This window comes from Triticum aestivum, chromosome 6B, assembly GCF_018294505.1.
Source record: "Triticum aestivum cultivar Chinese Spring chromosome 6B, IWGSC CS RefSeq v2.1, whole genome shotgun sequence".
In the NCBI taxonomy this organism is placed as follows: domain Eukaryota; kingdom Viridiplantae; phylum Streptophyta; class Magnoliopsida; order Poales; family Poaceae; genus Triticum; species Triticum aestivum.
Window position 1 is genome coordinate 626,057,560 of NC_057810.1, and position 10,815 is coordinate 626,068,374.

A 10,815-nucleotide genomic window follows, 5' to 3' on the forward strand; every position below is an offset into this window, starting at 1 on the left:
TGTACAATTGAATCGAGGGCGTCACAAGTTGGTATCAGAGCCGACTGCCTGTAGGTAGCCCCCTTTCCAACTCCTTGGCCGAAGTTGAGTCTAGTCACTGAAAAACTTTTACTAACATGGTTGTGTGTCTTACGGGCCCACGTCGCCATTGAGTGGTATTAGGATCTTTTACTCCTCGCCTATACTCTGGGATTCTAATCTCTCTCCTATTCGGGTTAAATGATTTTATTAACTCTAACATTAGGTTCTCGTAACTATTTCCTCCCGGAGAGCCCTTCATTCTAGATGATCACTTGGTGCACCAGAAGACTCCGAAGATACTCTCCGATGTTTTTTTTCGAGACCCTTGTGCCCTTCGCCGTCACAATTCCCTACCACCGATAAATCCCCATGGATAGCTACATACACTTGTCATCCATACCTTCATTTCCAATTGCTCTTGCTACTACAAGATACCCTGAAATACTTTGTGATTTTTCGAGAATCCTTTGAGCTTACTGCCTTACAGTTCTTTGCCCCATGAATACTGCTCTTTGAATAATTCCTCGCACTCACCAAGGGTCAGTTCATCCTCAGTTGTACGTGTGATTCACAAAAATTTTCAAAATACTATTTGATCTTCCGAAAATCCTCTACAACCTGTTGCTCTTGGAATTCTTGCATACTTGCTTTCTAGTTAATTCCATTTGTCTAGCGATATTCGTTAAAATCCTTTGGGATTAACATTCTGATCCTGTTGATTCAGCATGTGTGTGAATTGCACACGATCATCAATTAATCCTGGGGAATTTTCTTTCCGGCTCAGACATTGTTCGGAATACGGGATGGTTCTTGCCCAATCAAGCGGGTGCACCTCTAAGTCTATTCAACTTACTCATCTTTTGATCAGAGCCTCTGCTTCTGATCCTTCGTCTTGAAATCATAATTCCCGTGTACCCAAGCATCGAGTCATTCAAATGTTTATATAAGTCGATGCTTTTGCATCCCCTTCTTCATCTGATTGATTACTGATCCTCACATCAACTCTGTTGTGAATCGACAGCTCCATTGCTGGATTGTTATCCGACAGTGTCCTTCACATCCAAAATCTTATCAGTATTTCCGTGATACATACTACCTTTGGTATATTGTATCATCTTCTTTGACTTCGATACTCTCTTTCGAACTCGTATCTTTTGCTTGGTTGATGGTTGTATAGATTCGTAAAAATACACCGATGGGTTGAACTTATGCCTTCCATAATCCGCGTGAACCCTAGAGTTCTCACGAGTCTTACTCTTCTGGTACTTTGCCAGATAAATCTTCTATGCTACAAATTCTTCGAAAACAAGGAGTGAATGAAAGGTTATGCATTGAAGAAGTGGGAGTCGACCTTGAATCTTTGTGATCATGCCCATGGACTCATTGTAGAACTTATCATGGAAGCTACTCGTAAAAATATTTTTGTGGTACAAGCTCATCTTGTATCTATGAATTGATCATTTGCAACCGTGGTTCCGACCATGATCATTCTTCTTTGGTCCCATTTCTTGGACAAGTTAAATCACTTGTCTTCTGCAGATCATTTCATCTGTCCAACCTCTATTTTGATCTACCTCGAGTATTTCCCCCTGTTATCTCGAGGATATTGTGTCATTGCCCTACCTCTTGTAGATTCTTAATTGGAGTGATACTCCGTCATCTCATTCCTAGCCTGATCGACTAAATCATTATCGTGCTAATTAGAATGGTGCTACCTGGTCCTTATGCCCGGAGCAACTTCCGTCGACGAGCTAAGCCTACGTCGATCTTCCTCGTCATATCATTTCACCTTGAACAGCAAGCCTGATTCCGAGATTGTGTCATATTCGTGGTTCCGATAACCTTCCGCCTCAAAATTCCTTTGACTTGATGTTATCATCGATCGATTACATCTTCGTGAAACCTCTCGACAAATTTGTCATGATCATCATCAACATTCCGAGCTCTTCCAAGATATCAATCGAATTCATGGTGAGAAATGACATCCTTGCCGCTCGATGATTTGTGCCAACATCGACAACATTCTTGCCTTCCCCCCAACACAATTTTGTTCATATCATTTTGGCATTACATCCTTTTGACCTATCGATGGATTGCTGCTGAACCCATCGGCCACATCCTCATCTTTCAATGATGAAATTGTACAAACTATTCTAGCAGTTCCCGCGGGATCCTTTGTGAATTCAAAAGTCTGAACTTTACCTGATGACCATGTCAATGATATCCCGAAGCATGTTTGTGGTACTCTGATCGTCAACAAGAACATTGGAAGCGCACTGCGAAATGTTTCTTGATCTATTATCCAAACACTATTGTATGGGTAATATCATGATTCTTCCCTCTCCCCGTTATCTAAATGCTTTTGAAATTGCTATCATATCATGTATATCCTGCTCTGCTTCCCCTTGGGAAGGATATACTCCCAATCCTTGTGTGTAAACACATTTTCCTTTCCAATGTTCTGATTAATCTAATGATTACCTTTTCTTTTCCATTGTTTTGTTTAACCTTTCTGGTGGTTTATGAGATTTAAGCAGTAATAGTTCCCTGCTTATGAAAACACCTTGGTGCATAATTTGTCAGTAAGACCTTGTTATTATTGCTGTTGACATTCCGGTGACTACCAATGGACGAGAACTTTGCCTATTGGTCCGCCTCGTTCAACGAGCAGGAAAATAGTTCTCTCCGTCCCTCGCCCTTGGTACCAATGTTGTGCACAACATAATTGGTAGGCTATCCTCTGACATGCCTTGCTATCGGCCCCTTTGTACTTTTAACCCACATGGTGGGCCCATAACCCACAGTTCCACAGGATCGACACATGACTATCCTGTACAACCTTGATGCTGAAATATCTTATGCTCTTGGCTTTGTATGTTGTCATGAGCCACCCTCCGAGAGATGATCTATTCTCGATGCTCCGAACCCCTTCTCACACTTTGTTCATGTATCGATCGTATGTCCATTCGCTTGAAACTTCCTTGTACCTTCATACTTTGCTCTCGATGTTTTATTAAGTTTCAACTCGAGAGATACTCCTGCCTCATTCCCTGAATTGTTCACCAGATAATCAACCCTATAATGGTCAGTTCTCCCGAAGTTACCCTTACTCCATCGCTAAAATCTCGGGACGAGATTTCTTGTAGAGGAGGAGTTTTGTAACGTCCCCAGCATCACACTACAGTAATCCTTTATGATCAATGCCAAGTCATCTTGATTTACAAAGCTTAATCATATTGGATTAGTATCTCATTTCAAATTCCTTCTCTTAATCCAATTCAAATTCAAAGTGAAAATTTTCAAGTTGCAGAAAGTTGCTGGAAAAATGTTCATCATTTAGCAAATATTCCAAAACAATTTATTGTTAGGGAAAACAACTTCACCACAATACTAAGATGGACAGAAGCAACTATTAGAGTGCAAAACAACATTTTGAAAATGCCTTTCCAATTAGGAAAATTCCTAATGGATTCAAATAAATCCCAAGCTTATGGTGGCAGTGCACCACTTCCCCTAGTATCTGTTTTCACCAGTGGCACATTTTTGCGAAAAGTAATTATTGCAAAAGAAAATGAAAAATGCTATTGTTAAATGAAAACAGAAAAGAAGTACTAGAAAGATTAAAATAAAAAGGGAAGTAAAAAGAAAACCCACTATGCCCTGGGCCTAAGTGCACAGTGCACATGCCTAGCGCACAACCCAGCCCACATAAGGGGTCACCCCTTACCTCTGTTCACCTGAGGCGTGGTGGCCGCTGTTCGACCGCCCACGGCCAAGGATGGCCACGCGGTGGCCATCTGCCGCTTCCCCTGTCGCCAACTAGGTTGCCCCGACCTAAACCCTAACCCTAACGCCCCCAGTTCCCCTCTCTTCGCGCCGCTCCTCACTCCCCCATCATCCCGAGCGCCTCCGTCGCTGCTCGTCGTTGCAGCCGCGGCTACCGACCTCGCCTCGCCTCGCCAACCTGTCCATCAGCTCCGCCATTGTCAACTTCCTCGTCCCCGTCCACGAGCGCAAGCCGGGGAGCACTGCAGGCAGCGGATCGAGCCGCCCACCTTCCGCCTCTGCTCCGGCGATCCCCTTCGACTCTGGCGACGCCTGCTGCTGCTACTAACCTTCCAGGGGCTTTACGTAGCCGCCCGGTGAGCCTCGCCTCTCTCCCCTCCGTCTTCCCGCCGTTGTCGCGCCCGTAGGTGCTGTTCCCCACATGTCCGAGCTTCCCTCCGCCGAGCTCGTCGCCGGCCATGTTCCGATGACCGAACGCCCGCGCAAGCGTGTCCATCATGCTCGCCCGCACGCGTAGCCGCCGTATGTGCTCAGCACCGCTCGCTTTGATCGCCGTTGCGCCGTTTGCAAGCTCGCCGTGCCTCGGGTCTCCGCCGTCCATGTCGCCAGCGACGACTCCGGCCATCCCTGCTTGCATCACCACCCGCATTGGACGCGGTATTCTCCACTCGTTCTAACACAAGTCACGGCGCGCTTTTTGGCCTGCTATAGCGAAAGTCCCGACGAACTCCGGCGAGGAACCGCCGTGGACGCGCTCGCCGGAGCTCCTCCGGTGCCAGCCCTGACCTGGCGTGGCATGGGGCCTGCCCAGTGGCGCTGACAGTGGGCCCCTGCGCCTCTGTTTGACCGCGTTGACCACGGTCAACGCGGGGTACTATTCCCCAGCCACTGACATATAGGCCCCACCACCTAATTAGGTTAGTCAAAAAATTTTAAAAATAAACTTAATTAGTTAAAACCTGACTAGTCACTGACATGTGGGGTCCAACTTATAATTAGCCTCAATTTAGCTGAATTTAAACTTCTGTTAGTCCACTCTCTATGACAGGTGGGACCCACTGGTCAGTTTGACCTGGTCAGCCGTTTTGTTGACTGATGATGTCATCATCGCGTCATGTTGACGTCTCTCATATTGCTCTGGATAATGTTGAATTACGTAAGTAAAGTAAATCCCAGAAAAAGTCTAAAACCTTTGGAAATTCATATAAAATAAACCGTAGCTCTGATCAAAAAACTTTATACATGAAAGTTGCTCAGAAAAATGTGACGAATCCGAATACGTGGTCCGTTCATCTGTCACATGCCCCTAGCATGCTGAACATGGAACTTTCCCCCTCCAGTGATCTGTTTAACACAGGTCCGGAACCGGGAAAACATTCCCAGTTGACTTCCCCCCTCGCCGGTATCGTGTAGCACCGCGTTAGAACACGTCTAGCTCTGCCTGTTGTCCTGTTATGCTATGTTTGCTTTATATTTACTGTTTCTTCCCCCTCTTCTCTTCGGTAGACCCCGAGACCGATGCTGCCCCTGTGATCGACTACGTCGACGATGACCGCTCCTTGCCAGAGCAACCAGACAAGCCCTGCCTTTGATCATCCCGACATCGCCCATTCCATTCTCTCATGCTTGCATTAGATTTTGCTATTCTTATTGTTTGCTCCTATTCTGATGCATAGCCTACTTTTGTAACCTGCTTATTGTTACCTTACCTGCTTATCCTAAACTGCTTAGTATAGGTTGGTTAGTGATCCATCAGTGACCCCCACCTTGTCCTTGTTTCCCCTGCTTCATCATCGAAGACCCGATCAACGGGATCGAAGACCAGGCCCTGGCACCGCACATCACTTCCCCTTAGTTGCTCGACACTACTGGGTTACTATCAAGTACCGAGGGTGAGACCTCATCAGCAGTTCTGATGTTAACCTATAGTGTAGCTATTCGGTCGTGGTCATCGAGGGTGATTTCCTCTTTAACCACTTCCGATACGACTATGTCGTGCAACCCCTCAAGTGTGAACCTCGAGGGTGGTCCCTCTTACGTTCACCTTAGTGATTACATCGAGTGGAATTCACCGGGGGTGATTCCTCGGGTTTTCCCCTTGATGTTTGGACACACGGATACTTCAACTTTACAACTGTTACTTGGAAAGGTGGGTCGACCCTGAGGGGTACCCGCAAGTGATGTGGAGACGGGTTGACCTGGAGAGTACTCGAGAGTTGAATATGAGGCGTGGCCAGGCATTCTTAGCCCTTGCCGCAAGTCCTCGAGACGGGGTGACGGGGTCACATCTTTCGTGAGTCTCTGCTCATGACCGCACTGCCAACACACTAACGGTTTGGATATTTGATCCGAGGGGCCTCTGGCCTGATAGCACTAACCATCACGTGGGCATAGTATGGGCATTCTGTGTTGTATGCATCAGCCGAAGCTTAATAGACGTCAACGACTGAGTGGCGCGCGCCGGGTTGGACTGGTTGTGCCTTCATTTGTATAAGGGGAGCTAGGTCTGCTCACCGGCCGCGTACGCAACATGTAGGAGTTTCCGGGGAGATGGCCCATGACCCCTTGGGGCATAGGTTTAGTCCAGCGTGCTGACCTCTCTGTTAAGTCTAGGTCGGGTTATGGTGTATTGTTTGGCCGAGGCCGGGCATGACCCGGGAAAGTGTGTCCGGCTAGAGTTAAGCGAGCGCGGTGGGTAAGTTGGTGCACCCCTGCAGGGAAGAAAACATCTATCGATAGCCTGTCCTACGGTAACGGACACTCAGAGTTGTATCCCGATCGATACAACTAGAACTGGATACTTGTGATGAGAATTGGATGGTAATGAGAATTGGATTGTGATGAGAAATGAATAGTATGGCTCTGGGATTGCTTTCTCGAAGGGAGTCGAGAAAGGATCTCTGGCTGAGGTTGATAACACTACTACTACTTTACTTTATGCTATTCTACTCCCTCCTGTTTGCTGCAAGATGGTGGTTTCGAGAAGATGCTAGTCTTCGACAGGACTAGGCCTTCTCTCTATTCTGGCATTTCTGCAACCCAGTCCACATATACAGCCTTCCTTTGATAATGTTGCATATGTAGTGTAGATCCTTGCTTGCGAGTACTTTGGATGAGTACTCATGGTTGCTTTGCTCCCCTTTTCCACTGCTTTCCATTCTTCTCGGATGCTGCAACCGGATGGTGGAGCCCATGAGCCAGACGACACCACCGACGACTGCTACTACCCCGAGGGTGCCTATTACCACGTGACGGATGCCGATGACCATGAGTATTTAGGAGGCTCCCAGGCAGGAGGCCTTGCCTTTTCAATCGTAGATGCTTTTGTGCTAGCCTTCTTAAGGCAAATTTGTTTAACTCATGTCTGTACTCAGAAAATATTGCTTCCGCTGACTCTTGTGTATTCGAGCTTATGTATTCTAGCCCTCGAGGCCCCTGACTTGCAATATAAAGCTTGTATTATTTTAAATTATGTCTAGAGTTGTGTTGTGATATCTTCCCATGAGTCCTTGATCTTGATCATACACATTTGCGTGTATGATTAGTGTACGATTGAATCGAGGGCGTCACAAGTTGGTATCAGAGCCGACTGCCTGTAGGTAGCCCCCTTTCCAACTCCTTGGCCGAAGTTGAGTCTAGTCACTGAAAAACTTTTACTAACATGGTTGTGTGTCTTACGGGCCCACGTTGCCATTGGGTGGTATTAGGATATTTTACTCCTCGCCTATACTCTGGGATTCTAATCTCTCTCCTATTCAGGTTAAATGATTTTATTAAATCTAACATTAGGTTCTCGTAACTATTTCCTCCCGGAGAGCTCTTCATTCCAGATGATCGCTTGGTGCACCAGAAGACTCCGTGAAGGGGTTGACAACCCCTAATCACGTTGGTTGCGAGTAGCTATCGTTTTGTGTAGGTATGAGGGACTTGTGCGTTGTCTCCTACTAGATTGATACCTTGGTTCTCAAAAACTGAGGGAAATACTTACGCTACTTTACTGCATCATCTACTTTACTGCATCATCCTCTCCTCTTTAGGGAAATCCAACGCAGTGCTCAAGAGGTAGCAAGAAGAATTTCTGGCGCCGTTGCCGGGGAGGCTCACGCAAGCAAGTCAACAATACCAAGTACCCATCACAATCCCTATCTCTCGCATTACATTATTTGTATCTCGTTTTCCTCTCCCCCACTTCACCCTTGCCGTTTTATTCGCCCTCTCTTTCCCAATCTCCTCCTCTCTTTCCCGTTTTCCTTTTGCCCTTTGCCTTTCTGTTTGCTCGTGTGTTAGTTTGCTTGCTTGTGTGTTGGATTACTTGTTGCCATGGCGCAATATAATATCAAATTGTGTGATTTCTCGAATACCAATAATAATGATTTCCTTAGTACTCCGATTGCTCCTCTTAATAATGATGAGTCTTGTGAAATCAACACCGCTTTGCTGAATCTTGTTATGAAAGATCAATTCGCCGGCCTTCCTAGTGAAGATGCCGCTACTCATCTAAACAATTTTGTTGATTTGTGCGATATGCAAAAGAAGAAAGATACAGATAACAATATTGTCAAATTGAAGTTATTTCCATTTTCACATAGAGATCGTGCTAAAGTTTGGTTTTCATCTTTGCCTAAAAATAGTATTGATTCTTGGAACAAGTGCAAAGATGCTTTTATCTCTAAGTATTTTCCTCCCGCTAAGATTATCACTCTTAGGAACGATATCATAAATTTTAAACAACTTGATCATGAGCATGTTGCCCAATCTTGGGAAAGAATGAAATTGATGCTTCGCAATTGCCCTACTCATGGTTTGGATTTATGGATGTTCATACAAAATTTTTATGCCGGATTGAATTTTGCTTCTAGAAATCTTTTAGATTCGGCCGCGGGAGGCACGTTTATGGAAATTACATTAGGAGATGCTACAAAATTGCTTGATAACATTATGGCTAATTATTCTCAGTGGCACACCGAAAGATCTTCTAGTAAAAAAGTGCATGCTATAGAAGAAATCAATGTTTTCAGTGAAAAGATGGATGAACTTATGAAGATGTTTGCTCCTAAAAATACTCCTCTTGATCCCAATGATATGCCTTTGTCTACCTTGCTTGAGAATAATAATGAATCTATGGATGTGAATTTTGTTGGTAGGAATAGTTTTGGAAACAACGCGTATAGAGGGAATTTTAATCCTAGGCCTTATCCTAGTAATCCTTCTAATAATTATGGAAATTGCTGCAACAACTCTTATGGAAATTATAATAATATGCCCTCTGAATTTGAGAGTAGTGTTAAAGAGTTTATGAATTCACAAAAGAATTTTAATGCTTTGCTTGAAGAGAAATTGCTTAAAGTTGATGATTTGGCTAGGAACGTTGATATAATTTCTCTTGAGATTGATTCTTTAAAGCTTAGATCTATTCCTCCTAAGCATGATATCAATGAGTCTCTCAAAGCCATTGGAATTTCCATTGATGAGTGCAAGGAAAGAACCGCTAGGACGCGTGCTTCCAAAGATGCCTTTATTAAAGTGTGTTCTTCCAATTCCTATGAAAACCAAGATGAAGATCTAAAAGTTATGGACATGTCCCCCATTAAATCTTTGTTTTGCAATATGAATCTTGATGAAACTGAATATGATCTTCCTTTACCTAGAAGGTGTTCTAAGAATTCGGAGTTTCTAGATCTTGATGATGAAATTGATGAAAGTGGGATTGGAAGAAATAAAAACCTAGATGTTGCTAAACCCACTATTTTGGATCTCAAGAAATTTAATTATGAAAATTGCTCTTTGATTGGTTGTATTTCCTTGTTGCAATCCGTGCTAGATTCTCCTCATGCTTATAGTCAAAATAAGGCCTTTACCGAGCACATTGTTGATGCCTTGATGCAATCTTATGAACAAAAACTTGAGTTGAAAGTTTATATCCCTAGAAAACTCTATGATGAGTGGGAACCTACTATTAAAATTAAAATTAAATATTATGAGTTTCATGCTTTGTTTGATTTGGGTGCTAGTGTTTCTACTATTCCCAAAACTTTGTGTGATTTGCTAGATTTCCGTGACTTTGATGATTGCTCTCTAAACTTGCATCTTGCGGATTCCACTATTAAAAAGCCTATGGGAAGAATTAATGATGTTCTTATTGTTGCAAATAGGAATTATGTGCCCGTAGATTTTATCGTTCTTGATATAGATTGCAATCCTTCATGTCCTATTATTCTTGGTAGAGCTTTCCTTAGAATGATTGGTGCAATTATTGATATGAAGGAAGGGAATATTAGATTCCAATTTACCTTAAAGAAGGGCATGAAACACTTCCCTAGAAAGAAAATAAAATTACCATATGAATCTATCATGAGAGCCACTTACGGATTGCCTACCAAAGATGGCAATACCTAGATCTATCCTTGCGTTTATGCCTAGCTAGGGGCGTTAAACGATAGCGCTTATGGGTTGCCTTGTTGGGAGGCAACCCAATTTTATTTTGTGTTTTTTGTTTTTACTTCTGTTTAGGAATAAATAATCCATCTAGCCTCTGGTTAGATGTGGTTTTATGTTTTAATTAGTGTTTGTGCCAAGTAGAACCTATAGGATAACCTACGATGATAGTTGATTTGATTCTGCTGAAAAACAGAAACTTTGCGCGCACGAATATAATTTTGTTAAATCACAGGAACGTGCTTTTGCGTTGATTCTTTTTGATCCTGTTCAATAAACAAATTGTCCAGGACTTCCTAGTTTGGTATAATTTTTAGAGTTCCAGAAGTTTGCGTTAGTTACAGATTGCTACAGACTGTTCTGTTTTTGACAGATTCTGTTTTACGTGTGTTGTTTGCTTATTTTGATGAATCTATGGCTAGTAAAATAGTTTATAATGCATACAGAAGTTGGAATATAGTAGGTTTAACAACAATATAAATAAAAAATGAGTTCATTACAGTACCTTGAAGTAGTCTTTTGTTTTCTTTCTCTAACGGAGCTCACGAGATTTCTGTTGAGTTTTGTGTTGTG